The sequence below is a fragment of the Armigeres subalbatus genome, unplaced genomic scaffold, assembly GCF_024139115.2.
Source record: "Armigeres subalbatus isolate Guangzhou_Male unplaced genomic scaffold, GZ_Asu_2 Contig555, whole genome shotgun sequence".
NCBI classification, from domain to species: Eukaryota; Metazoa; Arthropoda; class Insecta; order Diptera; family Culicidae; genus Armigeres; species Armigeres subalbatus.
This window is the reverse complement of record NW_026943320.1, coordinates 101,609-109,586: the sequence shown is the minus strand read 5'-3', so window position 1 is coordinate 109,586 and position 7,978 is coordinate 101,609.

The window sequence follows — 7,978 nt, the reverse complement described above, 5'->3', positions numbered from 1 at the left end:
AAGATATTTCTAGACGAATAATCAAAGGAATTCAAGGAAGAATTTAACGAAAGTGTGTAACAAGTTTCCTCTGAATTTTTTTGGGGAGATTTTCCTGCAGAAATTTACCTTCAAAATTATGAGAAATATCCATTTAACACCAGCACAATTTCAATTTCTTATCGACATTCGTAAGAATTTTCTATGAAAATTAATTGAGACAATTTTCTTGTGGAAATTGAAAGGGACTTATTGTGGGAGTTGTGGAAATCATGATGAATTTTCCGTTTAAATTTTGGAGGATTTCCTTTATAACTTTTTACGGAAATTATTAAATATAAATTTTGTACTGAAATTCCAATTTCAATTCCCTTGAATAAAGACAAGAAATTCCTCATAATTTTTCTCCTTATTTTACACGAACAATTCTTTGAAATTTTCACAGAAAATTCTTTTCAAAATTCACGGATAATTCAAAGAGTTTACCGTCGGACATTTAGATGAAAGTCACATGGAAATACCGAAACAATCAAATGAATTATGAAGGAATTTAGAAAAAGTTTAGGTTCTAGCTCAACGGTTGAATAGATTAAATCAAGTCATAGAAGAGTTTAATCTATTTTGTTGCCGTAAATTAGATCGGTCATTGCGTTCCGATGTAATGATAGAAATACCTTTTTACATACACGGCATCGGGATTTTTTTATACTAAGGACACACCTGTGGTATTTGTACCATGGTACAAGAGGACAAGAAAGTTATTCCAAGACTATCTTTGATAAAGACAATAATCGGTACGGTACTCATTTCAAGATTCTTGTACCATGGTACTTATACCACAAGTGTGTCATTAGTATTAATCAGCGCTCAACTCAAAGATAAGTGCGTATGAGGTCTAAAATGCGTTGCATTTATCAGCCAGCTAGTGTGAATGTATTTTTATGTTTGAGATCCTAAGCCCGAGACAAAGACTATCATAACTTTTGGATTCTTGTTGTATAATTTACATATAGAAGTCGCAGAATTATAAGTAAGAAATAAAATTATATTTTCTCTCGTTGGCTTATTGATTGTCTTCAAGTATCTTCAAATAAGTAGATAAGTCTTCAAATATTTTGAAAAGTCTTCAAAATGTCTTCATGAAATAAATGTCTTCACAGAGATTCAAATGTCTTCAAATTGAAGACATGTCTTCAAATCTGGCATCTCTGTAGCTGGCTGGGGTAAAATTTACGCGTACGCAGGTGCACGGAAAAGAAAAAGCGAAAATTGCACTTAAAAGGAATAAAAAATCAAATCTACCGTGTGGTATACTGTGACTCGACCGTTTCGACAAAAGATATTTTAGTTACTAGGATCGTTCAAAAATTACGTCCATCGTTTTTCGGCATTTTCAACCCCTCCCTCCTGTCACAAACTGTCACAAATAATTGACCCCCCTCCCCTGTACGTACATGTCTCATTTATATTTTAGCGATTACTGTGGTTTATCTTTTTCGTACACTATTTTCACAATAACATAGTGAGTTATGTCCCTTACTAACAGTTTGAATGTTTTTAAAATGCAAGTTGTTTCTAAAATGCTTTCAGTATTTTTTCTTGTGAACGGACGTCACATAAGACGAACCCTCCTCCCCTGTAACAAACTGTCACAAAACTCTGACCCCCTCCCCCCCCTCAAACCTTGGACGTAATTTTTGAACGGCCCCCTAGATAAAGATTGTCGCTGTCGTCGCTGTCCGGAACATCTTTTGCTGGCGAGGATACACTCAACTAAACTATCTCTTGAACATCATAAGCCTAATCTTATGAAGCGTGGAAAAATATGCGAATTTCATTTTCATAGAGCTTCTTATGATAATGACTTACTCTTCATGAAACTCATTCTTGTATCTTATAAAGTTCATGGGAGTAATCTATAGATAAAATAAAACATGAGAGTTGTCTTATGATTTTCAAAAGATATTTTAGTTACTAGATAAAGATTGTCGCTGTCGTCGCTGTCCGGAACATCTTTTGCTGGCGAGGATAGGGGAGCTAAATGTCAAAGAAGGAAAATCCATACGATTTGACAGGTATGTACCACACATGTTTCGGACAGCAGAACAAAGGGAACAGTAGCGACAATCTTTATCTAGTAACTAAAATATCTTTTGATTTTCATCACTACTTCTGATGTGAAAAACTCATAAGACAAATCTTATGAAATGAGAAGTTAACATGGCAGAGTGTTGTGGACGAACTAATTCTCATCGCAGATTTATTCTCGACATTCGCGCTTGTAAACTGCGTTTTATCGTTCATCAACTGGGATTTTTTTTTAAAATATCGCGTTCGATAGCAGTTGGTTGTTAGGATCAGAAATGTAAGTAAATGTTAGGCGTTTATATTCACTTTTAAAATAATATTTCATATTTTTCAGAACTTTGTTGACGCAAGAAGCAAATGAGAGGAATACCGACAATGAGACTATTCTCGAGTCTCCTACTTGGTGCGATGCATCTCGACGAAACATAAATCGAATGAATTAAGAGAATGTGATTCAGAAAAAATATTTTAAGCTCTTTTTGTGGAATGTATTCAACCGTCTAAGACGAATTAAGTTCAATTCCACCAATTATTTCGATATCTTTGCAGATACGTATTTCGACCACAACTGTGTGGTCGTCTTCAGTGTCTCGTACTTGACTCGACGACGACGAAGTCGAGTCAGAGACACTGAAGACGACCCCACAGGTGTGGTCGAAATACGTATCTGTAAAGATATCGAAATAATTGGTGGAATTAAATGGAGTTACTTAATTCGTCTTAGACGGTAGAATGTGATTATTATTTAGATAAAAATAAAATATCATGTTGTACAATAAGTTGTGGATTTTTTTTTGCATTTGTCTATACAGTGATCGTTCGCTAATTGGGGCACGACCTCGCCCCAACTAGCGAATGCCGTTCGCTAATTGGGGGCGTTTTGACAAGCGTCAATGTTGTTTACTTTTTGCATTGAACAAAGGAAAATTTTACGCGCCAGCAAATATCGATCCCGCCAAACACGGAAACAAAACGTCAACGCGTTTTTGACATCACATTCTGACGTTTAGCTGCTTTTTTAATTGGGTTTCGCCCCAATTAGCGAACCCCCAACTAAAAAGCGCCCCAACTAGAAAAACCCCAATTAGCGAACGTTCACTATACTCTAATGCTTTATAAGAATGCACAGCATATACAAAAATCGTGTAGAAAACATTATGACCCTCATATGCAAGGATGATTGATGTTTATAAAATTCTCTTATGAATTCCATCAAGGGCATCGACAAATCTTTATATTTTCATAAGACAAACTTATAAAAATCATTCTCGGTCAAATAACACACAGTTCATAAGAAAATCGTACAAAATTTATACGTAATTCTTATAGCAAAAAAACATAAGACATTCGTATGATTATCACTAGTTTTCTTGGCTGAGTGTAGGGGAGCTAAATGTCAAAGAAGGAAAATCCATACGATTTGACAGGTATGTACCACACATGTTTCGGACAGCAGAACAAAGGGAACCGAAGCGACAATCTTTATCTATAGTAACTAAAATATCTTTTGTTTCGACGCACACAGAAAAAAAATCCATCCCCAAACTGAAAAAAAAATCCATAGTAGAACTATACAATAGAGGTAATAAACTGTAGGAAATAGTATAATAATACTGCGAATATAATATAATAATAAACTATAGAGGACGATTGTCGCTGCGGTTCCCTTTGTTATCGTCCCCAAACATGTTGGGTACCTACCTGTCAAAACGTTCTGATTTTTCCTTCGTTGACATTTAGTGCCATATCCTCGCCAGCAAAAGATGTTTCGCCAGTGACGACAGCGACAGTCTTCCTCTATAGTTTATTACCTCTATTGTATATACACACAATCGTCACAGAGAAACAGACGTCTCACTCAGCACATGTTCCATCGTTCACCTTTTTAACGGTGGATTAAAATTTATGTAGGTGGTCAATCGGCCACCGATGGCGCTTCCATCGGATTTGCTTGTGTTTGACGTTTGCACACTACCGCCATCTGGTTGCCGTTTGACCACACACACTGCATTTAGCACTGGGCGATAATGCTTCCGTGACGATGATTTTGATTGCATTTTGTTCTAAGTGAGACGTCTGTTTCTCTGTGCAATCGTGTTTAGGGATCGTTCAAAAATTACGTCCATCGTTTTTCGGCATTTTCAACCCCCCTCTTGTCACAAACTGTCACAAATCATTGACTCTTCCCCTTCCCCTGTACGTATGTGTGTCCTCGCGTGTGTCATTTTTATTTTGGCGATTATTTTGGTGTTTTTTCAGGCCTATGCTAAGAGCTCATGTTTAGCGTAGCCAACACCAACACCAACGCCGAGCAACGTACGTCAAATCTAAAAAAGCTTAACATCATAAAACATCCAAATTCAGCTTTCTTCAATATGCAACTTTAATCGGGAATATTCATTAAATATGACTAATGAGTTTAATTGATTCAAAACTTATCTACATGATCAATTTTGATTTTACTTACATGGAGAACAACAATTTGTCTTTTATTTCACCGTGAAAAGCTTGAGCAGAATTTAAAAATAAATCCTGCTCTTTTATTGTTGTGGATATTTTTAATTATCAAGCTACAATCATTGGTGTTGTTGACGATTGTTGACATCTCATGCAACTGACAGCGGTCTATCTGCACACTGTGCCCGGGACGTGGTGGCTATTTTTAGCCTAATGGAGTTAAGGTTAGTATCGTGTTCAAAATAAATTTCTTTTCTATCTCAATCCCATGTTAAATTCCGTTCACTGAATCGGAAAAGTAAAGAATCGAAACAAAATTCTTACAACAGTCCACATGAAAAAGAACAAAAAACAAAATTGGCATTTGTAAGGTTCCCACGCAAAGTAACGGAGCTGTCACTTTACTTTCGGAAAAATGTTCTGCTCGATTATTCCGTAAGTAAAAGTGACAATTTGCTCCATGCTGATCAGTTGTCAAAATTCCTCTTGGTAATATTGAACAAAATTCCGTAACCTCTCTACTTTTTAAGTCGATACTGGCCTTTAGATAGGGATGTGTATACCCTGGTTTTTTCGTACACTATTTTTACAAAACATAATGAGTTATGTCATGTCCCTTACTAACAGTTTGAATACGTTTTGCCTTTCTCGTACAACAAAGATGTTACCGAAAGGCCATAGCATTGACGAATACATAGACGGAGTGGTGGCCATTTTTTCGGGCACCACTATATACCCCTGGGGAGTGACGGATTACAATTATTACAATCACACCATTGAGAAGCCCCTCAATTCAAATCACGTCAGTTTGACAACAGTTGTCATTTCCATTTTTGTTTACCTCCTGTTTCTGATTCAAAAATCAATTCGGCATCAACATTTCAAAAGGGCGGAACTGACAATTGTAAACAAATCTAGTTTTCATTGTAATTAGATATAAAACATCAAAATTAATAATCTAAATCAATATATTTCATAAAAATATCTACACTACGGTCGAATGACATGTTATTCGCGCTTTGGTGTTATTCGGCCAATAAACTGTTTTTCGAAGGTATTTAATATTCCCATACATTTCTGACAGCCGAATAACAGCTTTGAAAAACATGTTATTGCGAATAACATGATACAACTGATCGAATTTGCTGCTCGACTGAAGGGCGACGCCCTGCGCATGTTTTCTTGCATTCAAGTGGAATGTCATTTCTCGCTTAACAATTGATTAGGGCCTACAATAAAAAATTCAATTTTAACACCCTTCGATAGCATCCTCTAATAGCTACCTGAATAAAAATACAGTAGAATAACAGTACAATTTATTGTAACACTACTATTAACAACATTGAATTGGCGATAGATTATATTGTAAATGAAACCTTAGAAATACATTTGAATGCATTGTTATGAACCATTTATTCAAATGTAAATGAAGTTTTCGCAATAGAATGTACGGGTTGTTAAGTATCGTAACTATACAAAATCTGAGATTTTTCCATACATTTTTTTCGTCACACAATAGAGTGTATGGTTAATATATTGTTGAAATATCCGAACAAATCTGTTCAAAATACAATGGGTTGTATTGTATTCGTATAGTAAAACAATACGATTTTTGATTCCTCAGTTGTGACAGATTTACTGTTCAACAATGCAATTTAAAGGGATAAAATGCATATTTGGCGCTATGAGGTAAATATTGTTAAATAGTTTATATGCAATGTAATGAAACATTTCAAAAGTTATCAATGTATGAATCTTATGTACGAAAACGTTTCAAAAACAATTGCAAGTATTGTTACATTAGAGAAATATGTTGATGTATTGTATCCTCATTGTTGATACAATCTGTGCAACCATCAAGAAACAATGTATCCTATTGTATACCGTACATGGTATGGTAATTCAATTGTTTACACTATTGAACCAATAGTACATTTTTATCCGGGTACTAATAGTATAAAAATGTTCCGCATCTTTAATAAAATTACTTAGAAAAAACTTTAATTGGGCCTACAACGTGTTATTTTCAAAATATGTGTAGGTCCACCCTAAAAAACGGCCAAGCCACTCGTTTTTTTCTGTCTGGGATAAGCCTTCTCCAACTTCGGGCCGATAACGAGATTTTTTTTCCGAACCGTCATCGGCCCGACCTCGGAGAGAGAAAATTTCTCCTCCCGAAAAGCCTTATCCCGTGTTTACTTTCGAAAAATGACATAAACAAAGGGTCTATGAATGACAATGCAGAATGGCTTATCAAGAAGGCCTATCCCGGAGAAAAAAATTAAAATAGACTTAAACTTTTATTTTAACGATATCGACACATTTTTGCATGTTTGCGATGCAATTAAGGTTATGGATGGATAGATAGTGCTGATTATGTGCTTTTAGGAGTTTTTGCTGCTGAAAATATCGTAAATCTGGGAAATAAGAATAGAAATTGTGATGCATTTTTTTCGGACGGCATTTTCTCAGTGTTTACGTTTTGGCTGTAGGCCCTTTTCAAATGTTACGCGAGATTTCGCGTGTCCAATTGGATTTTACGATTTCTTGTTTTGTTATAATGTTTCTTCATCTGCCTTGCTGATGAAAAGTTATTAAAATGTTTTCTGAAAAGTGCATTAAATCAATTAATATATCAATAGACCAATGCAAGATCTTGATCTAACCTCACTTATTTGACAGTTCACAGAGCTTGTTTACAAGGTGTTAGAAGAAAAATCGATGAGGAGAAAATTAAAATTCATATTTTTAGTTTAAAATTGCTGCGATCCGAATATTTCAATGATATTCTTTGCATTCAGCATGAAATCAATCGCAAAGGACATCTACATGCGAATAAAATGACGAAACAATTTTATCGGAAGCTTCGCCAGAGGCTAAGTCCCAGTGAAAAAGCTCTGTGAACTGTCAACCTACGTCATCATGCACTGGTCTATATAATCAAGCAAAAGAAGAACAGGCAAAACAATTATGCCCCATAAAACATTTGACAGATGGGAAATTTGCTGGTACACCGACGAAGTCGGGTGCCGACGAAATCAACTGTTTTTATCGCCGACGAAATCGGGTGCTGACCTTGGTGTCGACGAAACCAACTGTTTTTACCACCGACGAAATCGGGTGTCGTAAAAATCAACCTTCATAAATACCAACTAAATCTGGTGCCATCCAAATCATTTGTATTTTCAACCTATTTAATCGGCTGGTACATAGACATCATCTAGATCGACGTATCAATCGACAGATTAAGCAGTGTTTATATACCGATTTAATCGGGATTATGGATGATAGATTACATTTGTTTAGTGTAGTGTTTACTTTTGCAGCTGTTGTGTTTATAGAACAAAAATTTATTATTAAAATTAGTGAATATTCAAGTGAATATCTATATTTTGTGAGTTGAAAAATATAGCGAAGTACAATGGCAAGTACAAGGGGAGGCAAGAAGGTTAAG